Genomic DNA, 14,765 nt, shown 5'->3' with positions numbered 1-14,765 from the left:
TGAATAAAGTCAGGAAGTGACATGAAAAGCATCCCAGACCTTTAATAAGGTATCTTTGACAATGAAATATTGCTTAAAACAATGGCATATCATAATTTAGTGCAACATGTGCTATAAAACACCATTAACAGCTGTTACATAGCAGCTAAACACAGAGAAAGAGATGCTATGGATTATCAATGAAACACTTTCAAATACTCAATGGGATGGCTTCACCACAGATTTGTAACAGTCAGTTAGTTCCCTCAGGGACAGCCAGGGTTTTTCATCAGACCTTCCTGGAATAACGGATGTGAATAAATTTATGTTATGTCAATGTTTCATGGGGAAATATGCCTTTTTCCTTAGAGATACATCTTCTCTATAGAGCAAGCACTGGAGTTATCTGAAGCAGAAGGACACTTCTGTGTTGTTGCACAGCAAGACTTCAATACCACTGAAACAAAAAAATATATATACCTTCAGTATATGGTTTTGTTTGGAATTTTTCGGTTGTTTGTTTTTGTTGGGGGAGTTATGTATTTTTTCTTTCAAATATACTCTCTATATTACAGGTTTAGCCCATCATCAGAAAAAAAAAGAAGTAACTAATGGCTCCATGCTTTCATGTTTTTCACTTCCACTTTCCTGGGGAATTTCTTCAATCTCTTGCAGATCTAATTTTGTCTATAAAGTACGGATTATCCTAGGTCAGATCTCTGCTTTAGGGGTTGAAAAATTAAAACTTCTTTTTGAGTCTTTGTTTTTGGAATTACCTGAGATGGCAATAAGCACTTCAAATGTGAATTGTACAATCAGAAGGGCAAATCTTCAATTTAACTCAAGGAGGATTAAAAATATCACTAAGGCAGCATACACCCTTTGCTGATAATGCAGGAAATTAAAACAAGATGGGCATCCTTTCCAGCAGGTTTCCTCCTCTCCAAAGCCCTTCATGACTCTGACATTTTCTCCTGTGAAGTCTTGTCTCTGCCCAAATCCTCTTCTACCCCCAGACCTGATGTCCCGACTTTGTCACCTGAGGAACTGTGAGTGCTGTCTGCTCCAGGGACACAATCCAGTGCTTCTTCAGCATTGAGGGTGTCACTCATCATCATGAAGGAGCTCACCTTCTTCACAGCTCTCCTTACCCACCACCTACATCAGTGGGGAGACTCACCAATGAGGGAAGGAGACTGTTGACAGTTTGCAAAACTGAGGATTTGCACACCTACTAATAAACAGAAAATGTCTGTACACAGTGGATTGCAACCTTCCCTCCCTTCTGTCATGGCATTTGTTTCCCACAGCTTTGCAAAGTTCTTGGCACAGCAAGATCCCATCCCAAAGGATGGTTGTAAATACCAAGTGGGTGTGAAGGAAATTCTTATATAAACTTATCACTGGGTCTACAATGAGAAATGAGAGGAAGCTCTATTATTCACGTCCAATTTTACCTCATAATTTTTTCCTGCCCATATTTGAGCTTTGGTTAAGGCAAAGGCTTTTTCCAGACTGAAGAATAATCTTTATAATTGCCATACTGCTCCTGGGTTCAGGGTCACATTTCTTCAAATGTGGACAGATAACAAAATAGAAACTAATCACTCTTTCAAACATGCTCTTTCTACAAATAATATAAATTAACACAAATTTGAAATAGCTATAAATGACAGACTACAGTCACAAAGGATAAGTAAGCTTTTGAACAACAATGTATTGACTTTTTAGTCTAAAAACATGTCCTATATTTCCCTTGAATGTAAGGTAAATAAACATAATTTTGTTTTAGGTAGGTAGATAAACATAATTTGTTTTTTGGAAGTCTTTGATCTTATTAAACAGGAGGTATTTTGCACTTCTATTGTCTTACAGTGTGCTTCAGTGTTTTGGTTATCATCATGTGAAATATAAGAACTTGGGCTTAAGAAACCAGACTGCTTTAAATAAAGATGAAGGCCAGAAGAGACCGTTGATCTGAAAGGTTAATTTAACCCTAAACAGGCAATTTGAAGAGTTCAAGCTTCATTTTAAAATTATTTTCTTTTGCTTCACTGTAGCTAATTCATGCCGTTCAAGTAGTTCAGTTTATGGTGACATAACACTAACATTATATGGCAGCTAAAAAGGAAAAGTTGGGTTATTTTTTCCTTTGTGAGTATAAAGGTGTTCACAGAAATGAGGTTAAAAAATCATGCCTGCAGATATTTTTCTTTCTTGGACCAGATTTGCAGAAGAAGGTCTTCATTTGAAAGTTTCATCACTCATTTCATTGAGAGGCATTGGATCATCCCTGTTTAAAATTATAACATTAGGAATTTGGCATGAAACTTCCTGCAGCTCCCAGCGTTTTGTTAAGGCAATTTCCCAAGCTGCATACCTCTGTGATTGTCAAGTAACATGTCAATCGACTGCAAGAGTATTACTAACAGTTATTTTAAGGAAAAGGATAATTAATTGAACAAACAGTTTTCCTTGATCTAAAACAAAATGTTTAGATAAATTCTGAATATTCAATATTATTTACATATCATTGCTAGCCAAATGTTGAAACAAAATATTGTTCTAGAGCAAAAAATTGAAACATCTCACTTTGCAAATGTTAAAATTGCCTTCTGGAAAGCATCTCTTGCCTTCAGCTTAAGCTAACAAACAAATAAAAACATACAAATTCAAGAATTGTTTTAGACATTCCAAACCTTTACTTTTTGGCAGACCTAATTCCAGCCCTAATATTTCACACAACCAGAATCAGCTGTATAAGTGCAGCAACATTCAAGTTTACATTCTGTAAACTCCTCTGAGTCCCCCTCAGATTTTGGGGTCAGCTTTTTTGATGTCAACAGACAAATTTAAATTTTCTTTTTCTTCTTGTTTTCCTCAGAGCATGAGTGAAAGAATGCAAGTAATTTGAATGTCAGTTAATCTACTCAGGCAGGAAATTGCTTTATGTGTTCAACAATTAGATTACGTAGCTGTTGTCAGCACAATGAGGGTGGAGTTTTCTTATTCTAAATACAGCTCAGTGAAAACTGCTGGAAGTAAAAGTTCTCTTGATCATTTGTTGTCCTTAACAAAGCATACTTGTGTGTCTCCAAGAAGAAACAAAACCCACCATGAAAGAGTCTCAAACAGCCAATTTCCTGTCAATATCTTTGGACACAGCAGGTAACTGGAAGGTCTGATGCTGGTGTGGGCAGCAGGAACCTTTCACACTTGCTCACATCACTGTCAGTTTCCTCAGGATGCCTCCCTGTGTGAGCATGACAGGCAGAAGGTACGGCACAGATTCCAAAAAGTCTAATGCGTCTGCTTGAATGCTTTCAGTAAAAAAGTCCAAATCATAAGATCATAGAGAATTTTAAGGTGTTGGAACCCACCTAGAAGATCATCTAGTCCCAAACCCTCCTGCCATGGGCAGAGACTCCTTCCCCTATAACAGGTTTCTCAAAGTCTTATCCTACCTGACCTTGAACACTGGGTTTGGGCATCCACAGCCTCCCTGGACAACCTGTTCCAGTGTCTCACCATCCTCATAGTACAAAATTTCTTCCTAATATTTAACCTGAATTTCTCCTCTTTCAGTAAATACTCATTACATTTTTTTTTTTTTAATCACTATTTCACAGAGACTGTGGGCATCAAAACTAATTTCAGAGACTATGGGCCATTGCAGTGATATTGGTAATCTTCTGAAGTGCATTGTTTTGTCCCCTTCAAGATTGTTAGGACTTTGACATGCCCTTGGCCACAGTTGGCTAAAACCACTGCACTTTGCTAGGGTGGCAAACAGGTACAGTTATATTTCTAGTATGTGTCTAGCCTATACATCTCCTATAGCTCAGACTTGCAAAAACTTTATTTAACTCCAAGACGTTAGCTGATTTGTTCCTAAGCTATGAGTTTCTATGCTGGACGGACTGATGCTAGATTAAACTGATCTGCTTCATCTACTTGTTGCTTTTGTTGAATGATATGCCAGTTGTTGCTTGCATTTTCAGAACATATGCATGCTTATATATGAACATATGAACTCATTGAGAAGTTGTGGTTTTGATTAGATCAGAAACTACATACTTTTGTTTATGCTAAATCACAAAGCAGTGAATAATGCATTTTTCTATCATTCTTCTGTCCTTTCCTTCTACTCTCATCACTGTATCTTCCTTTGCCTTCCCTCCCCCACCACCACTGCCCCCATTACATATATAGCAAAGGCCTGGATACTGCAGGTATATCATATACATATGGGGAATAAAAGTGAGGTGGCTTATAAATGTTATATTTTTTCTTAGTGCAAGGGTGAATTTTCAGATATTAGCCTCTTGTGTAACCCAAGAACAACCAAAGGTAGTCACCCAGACTGTCCTTTATGATAGGTGTTTTCTTTGATCCTGGCATATCTTTGTCCACCTGTTACCAGAAAACAAAAATCACATTTTTCATAGCTTCAGACCTTGTAAGCAACCCCTTTTAGAAGACATGGTGCATCCTGAGGCAACAAATGTAGTCAGTCCTTGGTCAGAGGACATGACTAAATTCCTTGAAGTCACTGATAGCTTACCACAGATGGGCTTATAACTCAGTGTGATGCCTAGGGCCAAGAATATTGTGTCAGGCAACTGAATGAAGCAATGTACCACCCTAAGAAATTTCTGTGCTAAACCTTTCTGAAATATAGGTCTCATGTCAGGACAGGAAACCCTGTAATACCCAGGTGATCTTTTCAAAATTTATTTTCAAGCTCCAGTTAATAACTGTACTTTGGAAGAAAACACAGATGGGTTTCTTTCCTGCTTCAAAATACTATGTGCCTCAAATCTTAGATATACAGGTGACTAGAGAAGATAAAATCAAGTCTGAAATTTATTTGTATTATCCACTTCCCTTCTAGTCCATCAACTTGTTTGAAACAACTAATGTTTTGAAGACATAATGCACTTTTTCCTGCGGTTACATTGACAATTTTTCAACTTAAGTGGGAAAGTCTATCGCATGATGTCCTTGTTTTATTTAGGAACCTTATTTTCTGAGGGTTTGTTCATCTTTTTAGAGAGGTAGTCTTCATCCCATGCACACTATATAACATTGCTTTAGTACTACAGTAGGAGAGACAAATGCTAGCTTACTGTGCTCATCATGACTGTGATCAGGTGTGCCACAGCATCAGGGTACCCTTAGAACATCAATATTCACTTTTATATTCAGGCTATAAATTGAAGCACATTTGTTTTCCTGGAAATTTCTGGTAGAAAATCTGTTTTTAAATTGCTAATCAATGTTGGAAAAAAAAAAAAAAAAAAGGAATGCATTTGCACTGGTTTAATTGTCGCAATTCATTCACAATCTACTCATCATCCATTTTAATGGATTATGTACATGTATGTGTATGTGTGTATGTTTGTGTTTCTATAAATGTATATAAAATACATAATATGGAAACATTGTATGTACATGCACACAGACATATATAAGTCTAAATAAAAGTGTGAATAGATATATGTGCATAAACTAGTGAGAATGTCTACAGACAGATGTGGTATAAGAGGTGCTGCATTTCAACTGCAAGCAATTAAAATTAAAAGCACTTCCTACATTGCAGAAAACTGTCTTCTGAAGACACAAAGAAGTGGGAGTTGTAGTTAGCAAACCTGAGTGATCTGAATGTGTACTATACATTAGTTTTGCACAGAAAATGGAAAGGACTTAAAACTGAGTGCCTCAACTACATACCAGGTGGCACATACAAAAAGAGGAAGAAGTAGATGCAATGTCTGCCAACAAACTCTACTGCTCTGTTTCCTCTGCTCCAATGTCCTTCATTTTGGAGGAAGGCCTCAAGTTTAACCTTTTAAGAGGCATTTAGTTGCCTAAGAATATTCACTAAATATTAATACTAAATACTAAGAATATTCACTAAATAGAAACCCATCTGGGATGCCTGTGAGAATCCTTTTGACCTGCAGCTCCCATCCCAGATGGATGGAGATCTACTGTGCCTTTATATACTCATAATCAATCTTTGGGGTACAGAGAGGACCTGGAATCTCTCAGGTGTTGCAAGACAGAAGCATTTTATTGGATTTTTCCTTACATACATAGATACGAGTCCAGTTCATGATCCAAGTTACTATTTAGAAAAATTTCTTTTCGGTTGGAATGGTATGGGAGAAATTTGGTTTTTTCAATTGTTTGTTATCGGGCAAAATTCCATAGATTTGGTTATACAAGCTCCAAGTAGTGAAAACTATAATCTTTAATTATTACTTTCTGTGTTGTAGGGATGAATTCTGCCCTCATGTAGGCAGTCAAAGGTTTCACAACACATCAATTGTTAATCTTCTTGTTAGTCCAGTAAATAGATGACAATCTCTGAGGTTTTTTTCCAAACCATGTTCCTCCTGCATTTGATCACGCCATTAGATCATCTCTGATCCTTTCCAAAACTGGACATAGTATTCCAGAAGAGACTTTATGGGACTCAAACACAAACATTGAAACATTTATCTGCTGCAGTTGTTGAAAACATTCCAGATTCACAGTCTTTCTCTGATCTGTCCCCATCTGTAGGTGTCAGACAAGTTTTAGGTCTATGACTATGGATTTAGCTCTGTCAAATTGCATTTGTTCGTATGAACAAGTGCAGGAAATTACTGTGGTCACTCGCTCTCTCAGTTATTGTTTTCTACACTATTTAGCTCCCCCTAACATTTATATTATCTACTGTCTCTGTTGGTATAGAATTTAATTTTTCTTTCAAGTCACTAATACATAGAATAGTCAGGGCATTTTTTTCCAAAAAAAGTAGCAGGAAGGATTTCTAGAGTTATGTTATCCTGAAAACTAAGGTCAAAGAAGCTGACCTGCCAAATAACTCCAGCAAGCTGGTAACAAAGGATGAGGAAAAGGTTGAGGTATTCAACAGATTTTTACCTCAGTCTTTAATGACAACCTCTCTTCTCACATCTCTCAGGCAGATGGACACCAGGATAGGGCCTGAGGGAACAAAAGTTAGTTTTAGTTAAAAATTAGGTTCTGGACCACCTGAGGAATCTGAATGTACCTAAATCCATGGGACTTGAGGAGAAGTATTCCAAAATGCTGAGGGATTTGCTTGGTGTAGTCGCCAAGCCACTCCATGATACTTGAAAGATCACAGAAGTCCAGGGAACTGAAAATGGGGAAACATGGTACTCTTCTTTAAAAATAGTTGAAAAGAGGACTCTGGGAGCTACTAGCCTGTCAGCCTCCCCTTTGTGCCTGGGAGAATAATGGAAAAGATCCTGCTAGAAACTGTGCCAAGGGACATGAAGGAGTGGGAGGGAATTCAAGACAGCTTAGCTTCAGTAAGGGCATTCAGAGGGTAGTGATCAATGGCTCAGAGTTCTGATGGACATCAGTGACAAGTGGGGTCCCTCTGGGGTCAGTGCTGGGACCACTGTTATTAAATATCTTTATTAATGACATAGACAAAGGGATCAAGTGCACCTTCAGGAATTTGCAGGAATTTGACAGCGAGATGAGTGGTGCTGTTGACACACCTGAAGGACAGGCTGCCACACAGAAGGTTCTGGACAAGCTGGAGAACTGGGCCCATGGGAATCTCATGAGGTTAAACTAGACCAAGACCAAGGTGGTGCACCTGTGTCGAGGCAATGTCCAGTACCAGCACAGGCTGGGGGATGAGCAGACAGAGAGCAGCCCTGCCCAGAAGGACTTGGGGGTGCTGTGGGTGAGAGGCTGGACATGACCCAGCCATGACACTCACAGCCCAGAGAGCCAAACGTGTCCTGGGCTGCATCCAGAGCAGTGTGGGCAGCAGGGCCAGGGAGGGGATTCTGCCCCTCTGCTCTGCTCTGGTGAGACCCACCTGCAGGGCTGCATCAGCTTTGGGGTCCCAGCACAGGAAGGATATCAGCCCATTGGAGTGAGTACAGAGAAGAGCCATTAAGATATTAAGGAGGGGTGGAAAAACACTTCTGTGAGAAAAGGCTGAGACAATTGTTTTTTTTCAGCCTGGAGAAGGCTTTGGGTTGGTGTTATTGTGACCTTCCAGTACCTGAAGGGAGCCTACAAGGAACATGGAAAGACTTTTTACAAGAACATGTAGTGACAGGAAAAGGGGAACTTGATTGTAACCGAAAGAGAGTAGGTTTTGATTAGATATTAGACAAAAACTCTGCTGTGAGGGTAGTGAGGCACAGGAACAGGTTTCCCAGAGAAGTTGTGGATGCTCCATGCCTGTAAGGCCAAGCTGGATGGAGCTTTGTGCAACCTGGTCTAGTGGAAGATGTCCTTGCGATATTGGGGGGGAGGATGGCGTTGGTACTACACGATCTTTAAGGTTGCTTCCCACCCAAATAATTTTGTCATTCAGGAATTCTACAGTTCTATCATTAATGTGGGTTATGTTGATTTTGGATTGTTCTGATTTTTAATCAAAATGTAATAAGGTATCAGACCAAATCTTTTACAGAAGTCTAAATGCATCATATTTGTAGCACCTTCCGTGCGGCCACTGGGTGTCAAAGCGCTGGCTAGCAATTCCCCAGTGTGGCTGGTGAGGGCTACAAGGTGAAGGGACGAAGGAGAGGACACTTGTGGGAAGTCCAACAAGGTTTTACTCCAGGAACCAGTTAGGGACAAGTGCCAAAGAGAATGGGGTCAGGCTACAACTTATAAAGGGTGTGGGTGTGAAGGAGTGGCAACATGGGACAACTGATGGAAGCAGATTATAATATATTTACATCACTGGTTACAACCAATGGGGAAAAGATAGGGGAGGGGAGAAGCCTTGGGGACCAACCAACTATGGGAGCATGGGTGACAGACAGGGAACCTTCACTAACCAAATGGGGGTGGCTACAATGACAGACAGGGGAGGTGGGCAGCACAGCTTGGACTGATAGATTCATTCAAGGGTAGGAGGGAAGGAACTGGGCAATTGGCACTCTGAGGGACAGCTGAGTGTTGGGAAAATTTAGGAGTAAACAACCTGGGAGAAGCCATTATGAGGGGAAGAAATAGGGGGTACAAGGAACATACCAACTGAAACTTCAGAACATTTAACACCTAACTCATATAATAAAACATTGTAAAATCCTATAAAAACACACACCACCACATCTTAACACTTTAACAATCAAACCTGCAACCCCAGCAGAAGGCATGTCTTATTAGGTTTACATGTATTTTTATAGTAAGCTTATGCTGATTGTACTACAGGCCACTACTCTGAATTTCCACAACGATTTCCACATGTATAAATGACCCTGAACATTATAATAGATTTTTGTTTGCTAGGATGCAAAAGGAAAGCTGAGATGAATGTATTTCCCACAGGTATCCTTCCACTCACTGCATGTACCTTTTCCCCTCATTAGTAACTCTCTTGCACGAAGTTTTAAGAAGCAAGTTTTTAAACAACCTACAATTCAGACCACAGGAACTTGGTAAGGAGACTGAAGGGGGCTTATAAGCATAGCCAGGTGTCTGTGTGATAGTATTTATAAGCACAAATTAATGCTTTCAGATTAGAGGTGTTTTTAAAGAAGCCAAATCTAGAATGGTTTTGGATTTTTTTAAACACAAGATATGTTGAATAAATTTTTTGATATCCAGATAAATTTGGGGGCTGATCTTTACCCATTCATAGGTAAGTCTGGCAGGGTAACTTTGTCCTTTTGTAGGACATTATCAACACAAAAATGATATTTTCACAGCAACATGATGCACAACCTACTACATTCAGGGAACAATTTACTACAACCAAAGACAGTTACAGGTTTGTGTTTCCCATATAACCTTTCCTGAAGGAATGCATCACTTAAAAACAAGGGCACTGTTAAGACGTTCATTATCAGTTCTGAACAGGATTCATTTTAATGATAATTCTGCTTGCCTACACAGTGTTCTTAGATGTGAAAAAAACCCTGTGGGATTAGGCCAAATATTGTCATGGTAACTGAAAGAGGGGGAAATAACTCTAAAACAGTTTCCAATAAGCAAGAGCAGCTACCATTCCATCAGTAGCCTTCAACAGAACACGACATCTGTTTTTCATTTGTTGTTTCTAGGCTTGAAGAAAAGCAGAATAATTGGAAATAGTATGATATTCTGGGAACATATTGAATGAAAAGGCTCTTAGAGCTTTTTAAATATTTGTCCATTTATCTTTAAAAACATCTAGCATGTACCTTCTTTGACCATTTATAAATTGGACAAGTTAGCTGGAAAATTTTTCTGGACTCAACCATGCTCAAGCAGTGAAAGATCAAAGCAAGCACTTACTTTAATAATAACTACAATTTCAACTGAGAAGTGGGCATCTATTTTTGGAAACTGAGAAGATGAAAATGAATTAATTTTATGAAATTATGTTATTACTTCATATTGGGTATAAACTAACCCAAAGAAGAAACATGCACCACTACTGGTGTTTTCCACTTCTTTTATTCAAGACACTGCTGTGTCTGGCACATGAATTTAAGCTAATACTCATAACTGTACTGCTAAGAAACAAGCAGATTAAAATCCAGTTGTGGAACTTGGAGGCAGGGGGAAAAATGGAAAAGTAAGGCAGTTTTTACCAGTAAGTGTGGTTACCAGTGAAACAGTGTACCATTGAATTTTACCACACATTAAGTTTTCAATAAAATTTTTGGAACATTTCTAAGTTGATCATGGACTGTTAAGTGTGCTCTACCCAATATTAGAAAACACTGTTTACTCACCCAGTCTAGACAATGCACACACAAATAAAAACTCTTTTGTCCTATATATCCATGAGGTGTTTATACACCAACTTACCAGGTAAGAGGATTTTTTTAGGCACTCACAGTTTTTCAGTAGGAGCTTACAAGTTAGTTTATGGTTAAAAGCTTGGACATTTGATAGGACTGAAAAAAATAGAAGAAACAATGATTTTACTTTATTTGTCCTGAATATTATTTTACTTTGTCTTCATAACAAAGAAGATGAAAAAAATTAGGAGAGTATAATAAAAACTTAAAGCTTACCTAATATTTCCTAAATCAAAATTCTGGAAGGATAATACTGTATGAAAGACTTGTTAATTCTTTATGAAATACAATCTAACTAAATTTCATACTCTAGTCACCTCTGCAGCTTCTTGAAACCTCACTTTTCAAGGTCTGATAAGGGTCAGTACAAAGGGTGTTGCTTCACTCGCTAGTAATTTTTTGCAAAAAGGTCACAACATCCAAAACACTTAAGTCAAGAACCAATAAAGAATCATAAATGAGCACCTTTCCATTTGTAAGATTAAATCAAAACAAAATACCCCCAAAATCCATGCCAACAACACATCACCAAGGCAAAAACCTCACAGATCCATTCCCAAACCATTTAAACCAAAAGGTAACTGCAAAATGGCTAATTTCATGTGCAATGTACTACTTGTGCTCTTTTTCTCTCTTTACCCTGACAAAAATGTAGCTAAAAATTATTGTTAGCATCAATTCTTCACTCTTATTCATTCAGGTGATCTCTGGGGCAACACTAGGATGGCCCAATAACTATAGATAATGTGCTAGATACAATTTCCAATTTGAAAGTTCCACTGGAGGAGCACTTTTCCAAAAAGGACCTAAGGTTCAAAATAAATTTATTTCAGGCTGCACTCTGTGTTTTAAATTATATACTAACATAGTTTGGCATCTACTTTTAATGTTACAATACTGCATCCTGATATCTTTGACCTTTCCTACTGCTGAGTTGTGTAGTGACATGACTCATATCTTTTGAATTCCCTGGTCCAGGATCGGGTTGCTTACGTGTGTAATCCATGCTGTCCCCAGATATTCTCTGGGTAGGGATGCTCAGCTTAGGGTCACTGTCCTGCCTGTTGAGGAGACTGTTACAATAACAGCTATGTTTACCAGCTTTCCAGCAGCCAAGAAATTCTTAACATTAGGGCAGTTCAGGTACAGTCATATCTTATTAGTGTGCATAACAGCAAAAACAAACTGCAAATCATAAAAATAATTGAGTGTGGGGGTCTTTGTTTATAGATCCATTTCAAAAATAAAGCTCACTTATGACTATTTGTCACAGCAAGGCCAGCCTTAATTTTTTTTTTTTTATATTTTATTTTTGCTTATCTCTCTGCCAGTTTCAGGCTTTCTTACCTTCATTTATTTGCCTGCATTGCAACTTCATACACTGAAAAGACAGCTAATGAGCAATGACCATCACTAATGGGGGGCAACCACTGAGGAATTTCATTCTTGATGATTGACCATCAAGAACATGGTGGTTTTGTCACCCTATGCTTATGTCAGACCATGTGAATCTTACTTGCTTGGCTAGGGCAGGTGAAAATTAGTGAGCATGAGGCAGTCTGCATATAGGCCAGGTTTTCAAGGAGACTGTCTCTCCAGCCCATTGTCCACTGGCCCACTGCTCCCCATGCAGCTCTTGTTACCCACTGGCCTACTGCCCCTCTTGCAGCTCTCATTGCCCACTCCATTGCCCCCAGGAGTCAGAAAACAACATGGGGAAGGTGTATAGACCTTTTCAAGCCCTGCTGCTTCAGCTCCCAAGAATGCTAGTGTTGGAGAAGGGGAGAACTTGGGTTTGGAAAGGAGAAGCCACAGGTGCAGCAGCAGTTTTTATTGCTGTATTGATTAGAGTACCAACTTCAATATGTAGACATAACAATAGAAATAGAGATAGTTGCTGCCAGCTGTGGAAATCTCCTTATGTAGCTGGGGATTATGTAGTAGGGCTGAAAATGAAAGAGGAAACTGATTTATTCTCACTGTTCATTACTGCAATTCAGAGCAATTTATTTAAGGTCACTATCTCCCATTCTGAGAGAAAATGCAAACATTAATCTTCATATACAGTATCTTGGAAACCAGTGTTCTGGATAATTAGTTTGCTATCCTCTTTGTGTGTGCAGTCTTTTCATATTCAGCAAGAAGGATAGTAGTCTAATAATCTGTGCTGTACATATGGGCTTGAGTACACACCAGAGTTTAAACAAACAGGAGATGATTGCTGTCTTCAAACTGATGATGCCTTCAGTATACTTTTAGGGTCAGTTTTTATTTATTTCAAATAGTGCTTCTATTATTAGGTCTGAACCCACAATAGTACAGCAGGAAACTCATATCTCTCTCTTGGGTTGTCCAGAAGTGCTTGTGGCAAGACTAAGATGGAGACAACTACAGGCTGTTTCTGAATGTTTGTTTTGTGTTTAGGACAGATTTTGCTGTCCCTGTTGGTCAGCACACCTCTAGTTTACCTGTTCCATGCCCTTCCCTTGTGGTGCATTTCAATATGCAGCTACGTTTTGACTATGGTGTTGCATGTCCCATACCATGATCCTGAACACCTAAACTTTGTTTTGCAAGGGCATTTAGATTCACCAAGCAGGAGCCCATCCTTTATTGGTGCTATGATGCCCGACCAGCGGGAAGAATAATGTGCAAAACTCCATGATATCAGAAGGGTAATTAATTACTTTATTATGCTATGTTATACTAAAACTATATTACATTGTATTATTAAGTAATAGTAACAAGATAGTAACAAGTAATAGTAACAAGAACTATCACTAACTAACCAGAAAACCCTGAGAGTCCCGACACAGCTGTGACATAATTGTTCAATCAATCCTAAACACCATCACCAGTATCCAATTAAGAAATCACCTTGGGCAAACAATCTCCATAACACATTCCACATGTGCACAAACACAGGAGCAGAGATAAGAATTGTTTTGATTTTCTTTTCTCTGCTTCTCTCAGGAGAAATCCTGAGAAAGCTAAGTCTCTTTCTGTTCAGAGGACATGTGAATACCACAATCCTTCTCTACTTGGAACTGAAATAAACACCACCAGAGACAGTGAGGTAAGTGAAAAGCACTGACTTCTGACTTTTTGTGACTGTGAAAATATCCATCCTCCTAGACAATACCAACCTGTGTGATCTCTCCCACTGCCAAAGAAATATAAAGAAGAAAAGGTGTCCCACAATACCAAGAAAGGCTGAAAGCTCAGGTTTTGTCAGTCTGATGAACCTAGAGGATGTCACCAATATTTTTAATATGATGGATAGTGAGATTTTTCCTCCTTTACATTATTTGGAATTTCTTTTTTGCCTTAGAGGTCAGACTAGAAGCAATAGGTTTTGCTCTGCTGGAGATGGTGACAAATGAGGTAGAAGTCAAGCCACCCAAGGACAGAGACACGCCCATCTTAATTATGTTACAGGCATATTAACTCCTGATTTCCCAGGTAGTAGTTAAATAATCACATGTTGCATCAACAGCATTAGTGAATAATATTTAAAAGACACTGAAGAGATAAAACAGGTGCAAGTGGTAGATAAGAGCACAGTTAATGGCACAATTCCTGGACAGTCTTCATATGTTCTTCATAAAGAACCTTACCCTGCAAAATTCTTCTTCCCTGATGAATTTCATATCAAAGACAAAAAATAATTAATGCATCAGGAGCAGACCCTTAAAAATCTAATCAAGACTTACGTGGGCTTGCACTCACCACTGGATCTTTCCAGTGGTTCTCTGTTCAAGCCTGGCTCCTTGAGTTTGCCTGAACCAAATGAACTGGGGCATTTGCAAGACCAGGTCTTCCTGCAGGTCACATTTCACTTTTTAACCTTGACCCTGCTGGTAAGCCAGTGTCATGCAGGGATCACAACTCTCTGGCTCCTCGGTAGAGCCCTGCAGTTGTGGTTTCCCTCTGGGCTCTGAAAGATAGGCCACCTCTCAATGCTTCATCTCTCCCTACTGGCTG

This window comes from Lonchura striata, chromosome Z (genome assembly GCF_046129695.1).
Source record: "Lonchura striata isolate bLonStr1 chromosome Z, bLonStr1.mat, whole genome shotgun sequence".
In the NCBI taxonomy this organism is placed as follows: Eukaryota; Metazoa; Chordata; class Aves; order Passeriformes; family Estrildidae; genus Lonchura; species Lonchura striata.
The sequence above is the reverse complement of the archived record's forward strand: the minus strand, read 5'-3'. Positions refer to the sequence as shown.